Here is a 17,972-nt window from a genome sequence, read left to right on the forward strand (position 1 = left end):
CGGGGCCAGGGGTGTCAGTGCGTGGGCTGAAACTGGGGTGCGGGGGGAGATTGTCGCTCCCTGGCTGCGCTCCATGGTGTCTCCCCTTTTCATCCACAAGGGGAGCGCTCAGGTCTCCTCCCCCCCCCCCAGCTTCTGGCCACCTGCCGTGGGAGGAGCTGTGCGGGCCCAACAGCGCTGTGTGCGGGAGCTGTGGGAGGAGGGCGGCCCGGGCACGCTGCTGCTGTGCGAGCACCTGGCCATGTACACGGTGGGGATCCGGCAGGCCCCATACCCGGCAGCAGAGGAGGCCAGGCTCTGTGGACTGGGGGCGGACTTCCAGCATGCACTGACCCAGCAGCAGTCTCATCACCTTCCACAGGCCCGGCCAGCTGCTGTTACCCGGTGCTGGAGCTTGGCCACCTGCACCGCTATTTGTTAGAACTGGAGGTGGCGGCTATAGGCCTGTCCTGGTGCCTAGGGGTGGCAGAAATCAAGATCTGCGCCATCTGTGAGGACATGGGGGGCGGGGTTATACTGTATGTACTGCAGCTATAGAAACTACAAGTCCTAGCAGCATACACTGTGTGGGGTGGGGGACCCACTGAATTGTTTTACCCGGGGGCCTTCTCTGCTGTTGAGACAGCCCTGTCTGTATGTATATAAAATGGGATTTGGAACAGTTTTCGTGAATAGCTGTTCCATACCTTTTAATTCGCATTTTTTAGTAACCAGATTGCATTTGCCATACTTACTGTATAATAAGAAATGCAATCTGGATGAATTTACAAAAAAAAAATACACTACAGTGAGCCGTGTGCTAATAATGCTTATCTTCTCCATTGGGAACACTGGCCCTCGACCGATTAATAACCTACGTGCAGGTTATTAATCAGAAACCCACGGAGCTGCGCATTTAAATCAATGTGTGCCTGAATATTGCTCTGTGTGTAGGGCCAATTAGCCCCTGGTAAAGTACCACAGATAATTTAATTCCTCCCAAATCTGTACTTGCAGAGTAAAATGATACTTCCTACCAGGGGCTGGCTGGAAAATTTTAGCCTGGGGGCATGTCCAGAGCACTGGCCCATAAGTGATTGCGCATCGTTTATGGAGGGGGTTTTTTTTGTAAAAAAATATGTGTTAATAATAAAAAGATTAGGCCTGGAGCTGATTATACCAACTGGAGTATATAAAGAAACTGTTAATAAATAAATAAAATAAATCTATACTGGAGAATAATAATACCAGGACACCATAGGCTGTTCCCCCTGTATAATAACAGAACACCACAGGCTGCTCCCCCCTGTATAATAATAACAGGACATCACAGGCTGCTCCCCCTGCAGGGGCGGATCCAGGATAAAATTACAGGGGGGGCACCATGATAAAAGAGGGTTTCGGTGGGGGAGGGGCGGTGTTAGTGGTGCCAGTGTACATGCTAAGAGAGCGGCAGAAAGAGGGTGGCAATGGGATTAAAAATAGGCCCTGGCATTTAAAGTACGCAGGCCCACCATGGTGACAAAAGTGAAGGATGTAGTTGTGCGCGCGCCGAAGGCGCGCTCTGGAAAAGGGTGTGTGGCCACTTAACAGGGGGCATGTCCTTGAGTGTAGTGTACAACACCATATACAACTTCTACACATTATGCAACAAAATACTAGACCCCATTATACTTGCCCCTTACACATGATGCCAAATGGAATGAGCCAAAATTCAAACAATGCCACATGGATTGTGTCAAAATTCACATAATGCCACATGGATTGTGTCAAAATTCACATAATGCCACACGGATTGAGCCAAAATTCACATAACACACGGATTGAGCCAAAATTCACATAATGCCAAATGGATTGAGCCAAAATTCACATAATGCCAAATGGATTGAGCCAAAATTCACATAATACCACACGGATTGAGCCAAAATTCACATCATGCCACACGGATTGAGACAAAATTCACATCATGCCACACGGATTGAGCCAAAATTCACATCATGCCACACGGATTGAGACAAAATTCACATAATGCCACACGGATTAAGACAAAATTCACAATACGCTTCATAAACAGGGACATTGTCCACCAAAGGCGCGCATTAAACATTTACACCATAATGTCCATTGCACGATAAGTTACACGGCATGATGTCCATTATGTATTATGCCAAACACCATAATGCCTATTAAAAATTATGCTACATACAGTAAGTGCTGCTTATCTACATGCTCATTGCCAAGGGTTCCATGCTCATTGCCAGAGGTTCCATGCTCGTTGCCATGTGGGATTACATGCTCATTTCCAATGGGGAATACATGCTCATGGTAAATGGGGGACAGCCGCCGCCAGGCAGAAGTGATAGCCACTGACAATGGCAGAGCCTGGCTGTATTCCGAGCACTGCAGGTCCCAGCTATTTGAAAGAATACCCATTTCACACCAGAAAATGCATTCCCAGGTTGGCCCCTTTTACACTTGCCTAGTCCCTGCATTTTCTGGTGTGAGGGGGAGAGAAAACCACCCCTCCCCCCCTTTAACCAATTATCTCATTTAACCGGCTATATCTTCGGGACTAACTGACCCATTTACATGAGACAAGTATCATATTGAAGAACTTTTGAGTGGGCTTTGAATGATTTTGGTCCAGTGAAACTGGAACGTTTGGTTCCAGAGTAATCTGCCCTCAAAGAACATGAACAGCCATGAAATTACATTTAAAAAATAAAAAAAATCGATTTACACGCTATATCTCTGGAAACAATTGACCGATATAAACCATCCTGGTATCATATTGAAGGCCTAGCGATTTGAAATTGAATGACATCAACCACAAGCTCCTGTGATGCCAGGGGGGGAACTGGCAGCCGTCGGAACCGGGTGGGGGTCGGAATTGACGGGTCCCATATTATCCTATGGGGAAAAAATGTTACAGCTTTACCAGGCGATATCTCTGGTTCCCGGGGGGCTAGAGACATGGGGCTGGGCTTGTTGAAAAGCTCTGGTCCTCATCTACAAAATAAATGACAGGGGGGGCACGTGCCCGGGTGCCCCCCCCCCCCCCTGAATCCGCCACTGTCCCCCTGTATAATACCAGCACACCACAGGCTGCTCCCCCTGTACAGATGCTATTACCCGATCTTGATGGCGGATACCAAGGCTGTAGCACTAGCGGGAAGTAGGTGGAACTCACAGGCCGGAAGTAGGGTGTGATCAGCATAAGGATGGCCATCAACCATCAATGATTTGAAATCATTGATGGTTAATGGCCGATGACGAATACTTTTGCCATCGATTGGGGAGAACCAGATGCTTTCCCTCCATCAATGGAATAGCAAAACAATGTTTTGCTCTTTTTTTTTCAAAGTCCCGGGACACGGAGCATAGCTCCAACCCCCGCCCCGCGAAGCCCCGCCCACCGTGTTTTGATTGGCCCAAAGGCCAATCAATCAAAAACAATGGATAACCATCGATATTTAAAAATATCGATGATCATCCATTGCATAGTTTAGCACTATCGATGGCCAGTTGCAGAATTGCCATCGATGGCAACCATCAATGGCAATGGTAACAATGGCCATCCATAGATCAGCATAGGCTGCTTCCTGGTGTCTGGCCCCTACCCTTCTACATCCTGCCCACAGCCCCACCCTCTGTATGTTTCTATAGACTAGTCCGGCACTGGCAACCCTAGCAGTCGCCGCCGACATTCAGACTCGGAGAGTCAATACACTGGACCACCAGGGGCTTTTTATAATATATAAGGCGGCCCATGGCTCTAATCAATAAAGCAGCCCGGGGGTCACATGGCATCCTGCCCCCCAACCCAGACCACCACTGCTTCCTACTACTGACTTTTCCTATATTTGATCAATCTTACAGTACATATCAAAGTTTAACATTTCTTGGCACCCTTTTTGTGCTTACTTGAGCAACGGGTTTCTACCATATATTTTGTTTGCCACCACCTCCCTTCATTTGTTACATTACTTGCAGTCATCATGTTTGCCTACTGAGCGAAGGGTTTCCCTGAATGACTGTGCTTGTATTTCAGCTGACCAGTACATGCACCATTTACTTAATAATCCAGCGTAAACTGTAACTACTTTATAAAAATTCAGCTCAGCACCTCCAGGTCTACGGCATGAAAGACAAAATCGCTGGAGACTATGAAAGGTTATTAAAGAAAAAAGAACATAACACTGTGGTAAAGCAGGATTCTGTGTGAGTGCAGGATTAGCTGTTGGAGGCACAGTAAGGGAAGTTACTGTAAATTCTAGCATAGCAGGGTGTGTGTGTGTGGGGGGGGGGGGGGGGGGGAGTTGATCTGAGGTCTTTCATCTCTGAGCAGATCTAAGATTCTTGTGTATTTATTTACATTGGGTCAGTGTTCCAGTACATGCAGACAGGGCTGTAGATCTCAGCTCATTCACTGTCCATATAAGGATTACACTTACACAGTGTGTATATAAGAGAGTGTGTCTGTTATTTGACCACTAAATCTTCCTAATCCTCAACCTGACCCCTAACTGTTTTAACGGATCTTTTCCAACAGACTGTCTCTATAGATTCCAGCAGACACGGAGAATATTTCTACAGACAACTTTGAATAAATTACTAGTGGACTGCATATTTTATTGCGGAATATTTATGTTATATGACAATGTTTGAATGTGATGATTTGAATACGAGGAAAAGGGTTGAGCAAATAAGGAATACAGTCACTTTTTTGTATTTGTCAGTCATGACTTTCTTTTTTAGGACGTTATCATTTAATACTTCTGGTTTGTTAGTGGTTTTCATTTGTAAAGGTGTAATATAAAGTACAAAAGGCATGCCAAGGACAGTATGAGTTATATTCCAAGGCCGATCTCTGCCCATTTAAAAAAACAAAAGTGTATGTAAATATGTGTGCATGTATGTACACTCCTCGCCACGGTCACGGGACCAGCGCATGTGCAGTATCGTGCCCATAGAAGCTTAATGACAGTCCCAGCACCAGTACACTGCAGATGACAGGTACCGGGACCGGCGCATGCGCAGTATTGGCCTTGATACTTTGCTTGCGCAACCCCAGATTCTATGGGCTGCAGCCAAAGAAGCCCATAGTGGTATCCCGGAGGGAGAAAACACCTCCCAATGGGACTGCCTTGGGTGACTGGCAGGTCGGACTTCCAATAGGAAGTCACTGCCGGTCACATTGAAGCCAGTGCAGATTCACCAGGGCTGGCCCTATCGTTACGTTGAGTACAGTGTATTCTTCATTGCTGTCAGCACCCTGATTACTCAGCTGCCGTTCACTGTAACAGTACAGCCGTCAGCCGGTATTACATGCTCGTTGCCAAGCAGCTGCCAATCCTGATTGGCTCCCAGACCGCAAGCTCCAAATGGCTCACAAGCCAGTAGGAGATTTCAAAATAGCCGTGGACCTGCTCTGAGTCACTCTGAGTACAGCCGGGCAGCCCGACGCTCTCTGCCAGGCTGTCACTGTTTTCAATTGTGCCCGGCTTGTGGCTATCCTGTTACAGTGAGCGACAGCATTTCACTTCCCCTTGGCAACGAGCATTTCACTCCCCTTTAGCAACAAGCATTTCATTCCCCTTGGCAATGATCATGTAATTTCACTTGGCAACAAGCATTTCACTCCCTCTTGGCAACGAGCATTTAACCTCCCTGTGGCAACGAGCATTTAACTCCGCTGTGGCAATAAGCATGTAATCCCCTGACAAGAGCATGAAGGTAAGCAGCACTTATGTGGCATAATGTGTCATGGGAAACACTGTGTGTGGCATAATGTGTATCGGGCATCACAGTGTGTGGCACAATGTGTAATGGGCAATTATGATGTGTTGCACAATGTGTAATGTGCAGTGTGTCTAAGGGACTCTAGTTGGTGCAGTGTGTCTAAGGAGCACTACTGTGTAGTGTAATGTACTGTGGTCAGATCCAGGAACCAACCACCGAGAGGTGTATGCCGGTCAGTGGCGGATTTTACCTGGGGGGGGCTGCAGTCCTGCAGCCCATAGTTAAAAAATGCCGCTGACCAGCATACACCTCTCGGTGGTCAGCTCCCGGATCTGACCACAGTTTTTCTTCTCTTAAAATCCATATCCGCTAACCCCTTATATTATGAAACTCTGCCATATCTTGCATCCCTGACCCACATTGTGTAGTGGGCGGACCCCTTTTTGGGCCCCTGGAAACCCAGGGGTGTAGGGATTGCGGGTGTTAGTGGCTGTGCACCTAATGTCGACCAAATCAATGTTATTTTACCAACACTTTATGTAGTGGGCGGACCCCTTTATGGGCCAAAGAAATCTCTAGGAATAGAAATTAATTAACTCAGTCTAAATTGATTTATTAATAAATGTATAATTTTATATATAAAAAAAACAATCAAAGAAATACATAAAATATTATAGCAATAACATTTTTAATATACAATATATTCATATGTACCGGCCATTTTGTCAATGTCGACATTGTGCTTGTCGACAGCGGCGTAACTATAGCACCGTGGGGGCGCCCGGGGCTGCGGTGCTATAGTTACACACCCCACCCCCCCCCCCAATCCCCCGCAGATTTACCTATCTCGCTGGTCCTGGCGGCTCTGTTCTTCTGCTGAGGACCACCACAAAATGGCCGCCCCCATATAGCACACTGTTCTCTGAAACTGTCTGCTGTATGTGGTGGTCCTCAGCAGAAGAACGGAGCCGCCGTGACCAGCGCGATAGGTAAGGCTGGGGGGGATGGGGGGGGGGGGTTTGCATGAGCGGTGGGGCGGCGGGGGGAGGGGGGAGGGGGTGCTTGGCGGGGTGGCGGCAGCGGGGGGGGGGCACCCCCCCCCCCCCGAACGGCGGGGGGGCGCCCAAAACTTAGCTACGCCACTGCTTGTCGACCTTTTGGTGTCAACCTATTGACAGTCTATCTGGACACTGTTGACTTATCCTCCACATACCGTGTGGTGATATCAGTTATTTTGTATCAGATGCCAAGAGACTGGAACACAAAGGTTTCGGTTTCAGTACTTTTGAATCCATAGTAAAGTAAGCCTGGACTATCCTTTGCACCACACATGCTGCACCTGCCCTTTATAAAATTCCCTGCACTCTCCCGCCCTTGATCCTCATGGTTTTCTAAACCTACAGTACCAGTTAGAGTGTGAGACACAGTTGCTTCGGGAAAAGTAAACTGAAGCCTTTTAATAACTAAACCAAACCAGCTGCCTCAACACATTTCATCCTCTCTTTATTTTAAAAGTTCATAATCCTTTGCGTTCTTGTAGTGTAACCTAAATCCCATAGGAAAAGCACATGCGGGAACATACAGTCCTTACACTGGGTATGTCCATTTGTCTTTTCTTCCTATTTCCACAGATATCATTTCACTTGGAACAAATCATGTCACAACTCTGCCCAAACAACTGTATGGGGGAGAGTTGGTCATGCAGCTGCCACACGGGTGCAGTATTCACAATTCACCAACAAGATCAGTGCTCTGACCTATTGTATTGAAGCCCATGCACATCTGACACCACATACAGATGGAGCTCCTCTCTTCTTTGCTCAGCTCTCGCCAGACCGCCCCCGCTGGTGAGAGCTGGCGGATAGGGACTCCCATCAGACTGGGACGCGCATGCGTCTCACGCACACGCCCGTCCCAGTCTCTCGGCGGTTGGGCAGCGGGACCCTGCCCGTCTCCACTTCAGGGATGGGGACGGCGATGGAGGATGGCGATGGCGGTGGGGATCTCCGTTGCCACGGGGCGCGCAAGCATCTCGTGCACACGAACCTCCTGGCGACGGGTGGCGGCTGGCGAAAGAATCGCTAGCCCCTGCAAAGATTCTGTACTTCTTCAAACATTTGTCCCTGAAAGTAAAGCATATAGTTTTTAGCATGTTATCTATGGTTAGTTGGCTTTATATCTTATTTTATACATCTTATACCATTTGTCCACCAAAAACCAGGTTCACATACCTGGTAAGGTGTGTACACACGGTGAGATTCCCTTGCTATTCGACTTAAGATTTGAGTGCTATGCAATCTTTGCTAACTCTGTACTTTTAACATACAATTCATACAATCTGCATTAGATTTGCACTATATAGTCATTGCTGCTCTGTCTATCTGGGTTTCGATTTGTGCTGTCACGGGAGCGCGCATCAGGATGGAAAGGTAAAAAACCTGTGCGATCTGCTTGTGATTTTTCACTATATAGTCAAAATCTAATGTCAAATCTCACCGTGTGTACACAGCAGTATTTTGGTGGATCCCATCCATGGTCCCTGAATCTACTGTCCTGGACCCCTAATCTACTGTCCTGTCAGTGGATGTCAGCTGCCCACCCTGTCCTTGCACAGGGCGCCCACAGGTCTGAGGGTCTGACGTATCTCAAATTTGCGAGCGCAGATGAAATAATTCAATAGTCGCCGACCATCGAATAATTTCTCGCCCGCACCCAAGGCTGCAAATGGATGATTATGCAAATCATCCATTCACATACCTGTGGGGGTTTGGGGTCGTCGGGCGGCCGTGCGGGTGGCCCTTGGTGGACTTGCAAGGCTGCCACAATAAGGGCCACAGACTGTTTTCTAAGCGATCTTACTAGGTCGCATAGAAAATGTCCCTACATCGCTCCGTGTGTAGGGGCCACACTGATTTGTGGCCCTGTGTGCCGCTATTGCCTGGCAATTAAGATCCAGCATGCAGCTATTGAGCTGATCTGGTCTGCTTATGTATGTATCATACCTCCCAACTTCTCTGATGAGGAAATAGGGATACTCACGCGGCTAAGCCGCGCGAGCGCCTGAAAAGGGGGCGAGGTGTATGCAAATGAGGGTGCGGCTTATGCTAATTAGCCGCTGCCTCATTTTCATACGAGAATAGACGCTGTGCGCGTGCGCACAGCGTCTATTCTATTAGATTGGGGGTCTCCCAACTGCCACCCCCCGCAGCGGGACAATGCCTGCCGCGGGTGGAACAGCAGGACAGGACCCGAAAATCGGGACAGTTGGGAGGTATGATGTATAGTTCTGTATTCAGGAGTGTTACATCTTAAAACACGAAAAAGAAGAAGGTTGTGGCGGCGCTCGGTTTCACTGAATAATACAATACTGTATAATGAATAATAAAGAATGGTATTCTAAACATAAATAATGACATATAACATTTTAAAATAAACAATTACAAAACAACAAATACAGTATATGGGACATATAGAATAATACGAGACCAGGTTTGGCGTATACCGTTCCTGTATGGAAAGTAGATAGAGTGCTGAGCAGTATATGGGGAAATAGTCAGGTAGTCACTCTCACAGGTGGCACAGGAGAGATGGATGCTATAATAACTGTCAAACACTCCTGCAATGGTCATATGGGGATGTTGCATCTTATGTGCAGTTTGAAATATAAAGCTGCTGACCTCCTGACCCCATAGAAGAACATACACACTGACCTATATCTAGCTCAGTGTGTGTGTGTGTGTGCGGGTCATAAAGATCGGATAAGCCCTCAAAGGATTGGAGAGTTTATTTGATCTGCTGAGTGATTGCATAGTGTGTACCCATTCTCGTAGGAATCTGACACTATTCGTGCACAATATCCGTTTCTCAGGTGGAATCTGTTACAAATGTGATAGACTCCTCTAATATGATTAGGATCATCGCTGCCTGCTCGCTGTCACAGCTCGTATGATCAGTATTCAACTGCCCCCCCTACGCTGTTTCCCCCTCACTCCGTTTTCAGATAGCGAGGTGGAAACTGTGCATGCGGCCGCTGAAACAGCGAGACTTGCAGCTAAATGCATTAGCCATGATCCTCACTGTTTGGGGATTTCCCTGCTGCATTAAATATGGTGAGCAGCCGGCGCGTCGATTAAGTGGCGAGGATCGTTTGCTTTCTGCGATCCCCGTTGTTTAATTGTATATACCCCATTAAGTACAAATCTGATGTATTTTTGTAAAAATTGAGAAAGCCTGACCCCCCCCCCCCTCCCCCCTCTCCTTCAACGCGGCCTTACCCTTGTCTCTCGCATCCTCCCGGCCTAACCCAAATGATCTCCCTAGGTCTTAATCCTAACCCTTCCTACTTACCGGCGGAATTCTGATGATCTTGCATACCTTGCTACCTCGGCAATCTCAGACACTACTACATTTCCCCAATCATGTCAAATGCAAATGTGTTTCAGTTGTAGTTGTCAATTACGGTTTCACTAGTGTTTGATGGATTATAAAATGTTATCTAGACTTCTTCAAAACGAAAGTTTTAGCCTTCAGAAGAACACATTATTGCCGTAGTAACATTGCAGATGTGTACTGTATGGGTTCATTGGAAACAATAGTTTCCATTTCCAGGCCAGTTTTCATTCACTATAACATTAATAATGCTGGAACAATGAATGAAATTGACTCCCGTGTGTTTGTAACCTGAAATTATGCTGCAGATCTTTATACAGACAGGATGCTCATAGCACGTTGTAAAGCACTGGCTGCAAATTAGTCATTTTGTTCAGTGCAACTGTGGATTTAAGAAATTACCATACTTCTGCAAAATGGGAATTTGATTAGTCACCTGTAATACATATTTGTGCATTACATCTGGTGTTAATACAAGCTTGTGTAATGGCAGATTCTGGGAATATGTTTGCACATTAATTCCTGTGGAGCAGAGTGGGTGCTTTTAAATCAGCATTTTCCATTTGCAAATAAACTCACATTAGCACCCAGCTCCCCACTGACTCTGATTAACTCCGATATAATTTCTGTCTCCGTCTTAAAACAAAAAAAAAACAAATATTGTCCTCTGTAGACTTCCCTGAAGTTGTCGGCAGCGAGTGCATTATGAGAAATTCAGCATAGATCTTATTTATTCATGACCCTCTCCTGAATTGCAAAATAACTCAAGGTTCCGCCAATATAGCAGTGCGTCGTCTAATGTAACCAAGAGGGAGATAACAGGTGGGGGGAACTGTGTGTTGCTTTATGAGAAAAATTAATCCATGACAATACTTTTTGTGTTCCAATAATTTGGTTTTTATTTACTCAGTTTTACATTAGTCCTTAAATGGGAAATTCAGATTTCAAACACCTATATTTTAGCACTAGTATAATGATCTCTATTCAAGTCAGCAAATCGCTGTGTGTATAATACGAAAATCGAACTGGCCCTGGGCTCAGCACACAGAATAGACTGGGAGATTGTATTTCATTGACCTTGGGTCAACCTTCAGTATTACACCTGTGCAATTGATATTTTCTTAGAAAGCAAAATAAAAACCCACAATATAGATAGTTAATATTCAATACCGAAAAGGACCATGAGGGTTAAAGTTCAGTTCATGATCTTCTTAAGATTACCCTTTGATCTCCGGGCATAGTCATTGTAAGCCACATCTCAGCAGTTAAGCAGTTAAAATGAAACATGACAAGAGGTTAAGGGGGGGGGGGGGGGTTGTATATAGAAAGGGATTTTTGGGAACCTATTGAGCCAGTGCCTAGAAACAGCTGACAGGGATGGATGGGGATTAAAGCATTCTTTGGGAATCACAGCACAGCCAGGGGGAAGGGGGAAACAATGAAGAGGCTTTACCGGAATAACCCCACAGTGTGACCCCAATCAGAAAGTACAGCCTGCAGTGCTAGGAGCAGGGAGCCCAGACCCTGTGTGTAACTGGTTTCATCAAGATGCGTGCTATAGTTGTATATATTGCTTGCTATATTTGCATTTAAATTTGCATATACTTTATATTCATAAATCAGTAATCTTTTTGCTGCAAAGATCAATAGCTTTTATAATTCTTTATATGATTGGGGCAGCCAGGTGGGGTTGTGATTAGTATAAAGGTGTCACAGGCACAGAGCTGAGGTCATTCGTTCCCGACCAGTATTATCTGTGTGGAATTTTTATTTTCTACCCATGTTTACAAGAGTTTACTAGCACAGTCAAAAGTACACAAGCGGTAGATTTACTAGAACAGGGGTCCTCAAACTATTTTGCTCTGGGACCCCATCAGACAATAAAAATAATAACAGGACCCCAGCAAGTTACTGCAGAAGCTCATCACATCACATGTGTAGTCAGCAGACAGCACATACATGGCAGCATTGTGGAGGCACAAAATGATGGGAGGAGTCTAAAATAACAGACAATTCAACAGATCTTTCAGACTCATTGGGTGAAATGTAATAGGATGAGAGATTCAGAAAGTGAGATATTTGGTAAGAAATCTCCAGTTTTTTTAAAGCGGCAATCATTTACACTGCAAAACCAGTTTGATTTTGCATTGTAAATCATTGCCACTTTAAAAAAACTGGAGATTTCTTACCAAATATCTCACTTTCTGAATCTCTCATCCTATTACATTTCTCCCATTGAATCACTGGCTAAGATTAGAAAAGTCATCAGCTTGATGGTCCGCAACATGGAGTCGCGACCCCATGCTGAGACGGCCGGGAGCCACTTTGGGGTCAGGACCCACAGTCTGAGAACCGCTGTACTAAACATCTAAAAAAAGTATAAAGTGTCAGTGTTGTTCATATCAACCAATCATGTTCTTTCTATCATTTCTCTATAGCATCCAATTTTTTTTATAGAATCTGATTGGTTGCTATGGGCAACACCACCATTTGTCTGTTTTAGAAGCTTTAGTAAATCTACCGGCTTGTGTGTGTGTGTGTATATATATATATACATATATATATATATATATCTCCATGTGTTAGGAAATATACAGCAGATTGTATGCTCAACTGGGCCATGATCTGAAGCCAATGACTAAGGCTGGGTACACACTCCGCTTCAGGGAGTGGGGGCGGCGGGGAGCCGGTGGAGCGCTCCGACAGAACGGGGCGCACGAGCATCTCGTACACGCGCGTGTCCCCTTCTGTTGGAAGGAGGCAGCTGGCACGTGGCGATTCTTTCACCAGGAGCAGTTTCATTGAGAGCTGATTCATCTGTATATCAGGTATTTACAGGGGTTAAACTGAAGGGGAACAGGGTGGAACTGAGTTCCACCACCTCTAATGGTAGGGGGAACTGAGTTCCACCTCTACCACAGTCCTGAACAGTAATTCCAACAGAAAAGCCTGTCCCAGCGGCTTGTTCTTCTGGCATTGCGTATGTGATGTCATGCCATCACCACTGCTGAATTGAACAAGAGTCAATAAGAGGAGCAGGCTATGTGCTTGCTGAAGACAGATAATTCCCATTTGAGACCGCACTATTTACCCGTTATTTTGCCATTTTTTTTACTGTTTTAGAATGGTAATTTGTGCAGTCTGAAAGGTGCAGAGTGAATTTACTGGTTCTATTGAACTGGTATTTCTAAACGGTAATACACGGTAATAAAGCATGGTCCTACCCGTTTCAGACCCGGTTTTTTTTTTCATCCACTGTTTTCTATGGGTTAAAACGGGTTCAGTGTTGTGAAGGAACAAAAACTGCATTAAAATACCGTTTAAGGACAAAAACTGCACTGAAATACCGTTTAAAGATATGCGGTGTGAAAGGGGTTTTAGCTGGCAGACCCGTTTTAAGAAACGTTTTAAAATACCTGGTCAAAGCCAGTTTTGCGGTCTGAATGCAGCATAAGAGGGGGCTGGAGGGATTCAGAGGTGGGGAAGTTGCTTCAGGGACACAGGGCATGGAGCTGCTAAGGGACATGGACAGTGAGCTGCTGGTGTGACAGACAGATGTATATAATTGGCACAACTATGGTCATTATGTGTATAAGGGGCAATAAAGTTATTATGAATCATGGGCACTACATGCTGTGTAATGTGTACTGTACAGTATATGATTGCGCTACTGTGTGTTTTCATTTTAATTGGCATTACTATTGTGTGACCACACCCTTTCCTTGTGGTACCATTATTCCTTTATGGAAGGTAGGGCACACATTCTCTGGCACTGGTCTAGGCTCTCCTTAATGTGTGTGTGTGTGTGTGTGTGTGTGTGTGTGTGTGTGTACGGGCGGGGAGTCGGTGTTAGGGGAAAGGCGTTCCAAATCCTCTGCAGGACCACTTTAAGCCCTGGTTATTTATATATCTCTACACAGTGGTGTAACTATAGCCCCGCAGCCCCCCGCGGTGGCGGGGAAGCGCTTAGTAAGTGAGGGCGCCGGAGGGGCTGCGGGGCTATTGTTACCCGCTGCCTCCACTTAATGCCGCCGCCTGTATTATTACTGTATAATCTCAGCATCAGTCTGAGGTCCCGGGCGGCTCTCCCTGCTCTCCCCGCTCCTGCTAATTAGCTCCTCTATTAATTAATAGTTACAAGCCGACGGACGGGGAGCGCGGTACAAGCTGGCGGGGGGGAGCTTAATTAATAGTTACGCCACTGTCTCTACACACATGTGACTGTCTACATACAGTAAATAAAAGGATAACTAATTCTCATCTCTATGAGGTGAAGTACCGCCAGTGACCACTATAAATGACTCCTTTGTGTGCTAAAAGAAAGTGCAAGCTATTTTGCAGTGATGCTGATCTGTCGAACTTGCTGAATATAGAGAGAGGGAGCTGTAAAGACATAGATTGGAGGTAGAAGTAGATAGACACTAGGGGTGGGGTGGAGAGTTTGTGGAAGTGAAAGCAAAAACTGTCACAGCTCAAAGTGAAAGTACAGAAGCTGTCATTTTGACAGGCTTTTAACTAGTAAATAAATATTAGGGCACCATCCTGTAATGCAGGGCTGGGCAACACCGGCCCTCCAGATGTTGATGAACTACACATCCCAGGATGCTTTGCATTAGTTTTGCTATGTGGCCATGCTGAAACTGATGCAAGGCATGCTGGGATGTGTAGTTCATCAACATCTGGAGGGCCGGTGTTGCCCAGCCCTGCTGTAATGTATAAGGGGCAAATGTAATACATCTGCCCCTTATAAACAGGGGAGAAGTGATAAGCTGTAAGGTGATAACGCACCAGCCAAACAGCTCCTATCTGTAATTTTTCAAACCCAGTCAGTAACTTGACAATTATATTATTATCCTTTATTTATATGGCGCCACAAGGGTTCCGCAGCGCCCAGTTACAGAGTACACCTAATCAAACTGGAAAAAAGTAACTTACAGTTGAAGACAATACAGGACAAATACAGAGTAAATGATTATAGGAACATCAGCCGATTGCTGCAACATAAGTATCAAGGTGGCAGCAAACAGCATGCTTTGGTGCAGTCGAAGACTACTGAAGTAGGAAAGGATAAGCACATGAGGCAAGAGGTCCCTCCTCGTGTGAGCTTACATTCTAAAGAGGGAGGGCAGACAGACAGGGGTGACACCGGAGGGGTAGATAGGGCGAGGAACATAAGGTTAGGAGGACAGTTTGCAAGGTTTGGTGAAGTGGGTCTAAGAGCCCATTTGAAGTTCTGGATAGAAGTGGAGAATCTGAGAGGGAGAGGTAGAGAATTCCAGAGTAAGGGAGCAGCACGTGAAAAATCTTGGAGGTAGGAGTGGGAGGAGGTAATAAGTCGGCAGGAGAGCCGACGAGTGTTAGTCGAGCGAAGGGGACGAGTGGGAGTGTAAAGGGATGTAAGGTCAGAGATGTAAATGGGAGAGGAGTGGGTGACAGCTTTGTAAGCGAGTGTGAGAAGTTTGAATTGAATTCTGAAAGGGAAGGGAAGCCAGTGAAGGGCTTGTAGAAGAGAGGAGGTGGAGGTAGTGCGTTTGGTAAGGAAGATGAGCCGGGCTGCAGCATTGAGGATAGATTGGAATGGAGACAGGCATTTGTCAGGGATACCAGTTAGGAGGAGATTTATTTATTTTATTTATTAACAGTTTCTTATATAGCGCAGCATATTCCGTTGCGCTTTTCAAAAGAAGACCGTGATACAACAAATAGGGTATTTACAGACAGTCAAATGATAAAAGGGCCCTGCTCGCAAAGTTACAATCTATAGGGAATTGCAGTAGTCCAGCCTGGATATGATCAGTGAGTGGATAATAGTCTTAGTGGCATCCTGAGTGAGAAATTGTCTAATTCTGGAAATATTTTTGAGATGGCAGGTTTGTGAGAGGTGCTGAATGTGTGGTTTGAAGGAGTCAAGGATTACGCCAAGACAGCGTACTTAGGAGCTAGAGGTGACAGTCGTGCCATCAATAGATAATGAGATTAGGAGCTGATTGGCTGCTGTCTCATCACCATACACTTTGTCACTTCACAAGGCTTAAAACATCTGCCCCTAAATCATGCTTGGGCTGATGATGAGATACTGTATTGAGAGCGAAGCTTTCGTAGGCACACATGGTGTATATAAAGAAAACTTGGTTTCGTGGCTGGGACACCTTAGAGGGCACATTAATTCTGCCAGGAACTCTTTGTACTCGGTCAGAGCAGGTTTTACTGCCAGGGTAAGTAAACGTCCCAAATTCCTGTTAAATTCTTACACTTATATCTGCATGGAAAATAGCACTCTCATCCCATATAGCTAAAAAAAGAATATGAGGTAGGAACACAGTTTTTAGTGAAATAAGAATTTCTAGTCATGTTAGTTATATGCTAGGAAGGGGTTGCTGGAAACAGCAGGTTCTGGTCATAAGAAACTCTCTCTATTCGGTCACATTTTTCAGTTGTTACAAGGCAGAGCTGTGTCTTTTCACCTGCACCACCATCCTCCATTTCTCTACGTCAAATAATTCATAGTGCCAGGGCTAGGAGAGGAAGTATTTGCAGCATTGGGTTCCTGCACTGCTACATATAGAAATGGGTACTATTGTAGAATAGAATAGAATCAACTTTATTGGCCATGTGTGCTTGCGCACACTAGGAATTTTTTGTGGTTTACAGTGCAGCATCAAGCAGGAATGAAGGGGGGGGGACATCACATACATTACATTAAGACATTACATGTGTAGGGCACATGCCCACCAAGCTGCGCAGCGCCTAGGCAGCCATCAGCGGCACCACTAGTCGATGCAGTAGCCAGGTGGGTAACAATCTAGGCAGGGTCAGTACAGTTTTCACACGGGAACACATACCCGCCGAGCTGCACAGCACCTAGGCAGCCATCAGCGGCGCCACTGGTCGCTGAAGCTGCCAGGTAGGTGACAGTATAAGCAGGGACAGTACAGATTATCACACAAAGAACACATACCCACCGAGCTGTACAGCGCCTAGGCAGCCGTCAGCGGCACCACTGGTCGTTGCAGCAGCCAGGTGGGTAACCGTGTGAGCAGAGACAGCACAGTTGTAGCAGAGACAGGACAGTTATCACATAGAAGACACGGGATACATTTGGCTGAGTGCACTGTTAATAGGCAGCCATTGTGGCACCATCACAAATCTACCTGTAGGGAAGAGAGAGACGCTGAGGCCTGGGCAGAGTCAGTGAGGCCTGGGGCTGGAGTTGGGCCCTCCCTGGGCTAAGTTCCACGCCACAGTGTCTGCAGGAAAGGGAGCCACTGCTGGTGTCTCCTGAGGGCAGAGGCCCCCTCTTCTGCGATCACTCTCCTGGGGATGAGCCTGCGAGCTGAGGCGGGGGGGGGCGTGGCTATCGCTGGTTTCCTCGCGTAGCTCCCCTCACCTCTTCCATCGATGGGCGCCGGGAGCCTGGATGCCAGGTCACGGGATGGATGCCTGCAGATATCTGTGTGTAGGATAGTCATTCATAAAATGATTTCATGTATTAGTATTAGTTATGTCGCGAACCACATGTTGAGGTCCACCGTGACATGGTAGATGCACAGATATTGGCCTTAATTCAGGTTGGCTCTGTAAGCAGCGAACATTGCTGCTTCCCGAGCGCCTGAGATGCCATGTAGCCACTTCCCCGGGATTCAGTATGAAATCCCGGCGGTCGGGATCCCGGTGTTCAAAATCCCGATGCTGGAATCCCGACCGCCGAAATCCCGACAAGGGGGGACGTGGATCGCCCCCCTTGCGGGCTCGCTGCGCTCGCCACGCAGCGGGCCCGGTGCATCGCTACGCTCGGCATGCTAATTTATTCTCCAGGGGTGTCGTGGACACCCACGGAGGGAGAAAGTGTCAGGATTTCGGTG

At 46.4% G+C, this 17,972-nt stretch overlaps 1 protein-coding gene across 2 annotated transcripts in view; it reads left to right on the top strand.

The window, feature by feature from the left end:
• The window catches only part of SDK2 (sidekick cell adhesion molecule 2), a 561,876-nt gene that overhangs the window by 24,002 nt on the left and 519,902 nt on the right, over window positions 1-17,972 (top strand). The window lies entirely within an intron of this gene.

Source organism: Crinia signifera, chromosome 6 (assembly GCF_055691185.1).
Source record: "Crinia signifera chromosome 6, ASM5569118v1, whole genome shotgun sequence".
NCBI lineage: Eukaryota > Metazoa > Chordata > Amphibia > Anura > Myobatrachidae > Crinia > Crinia signifera.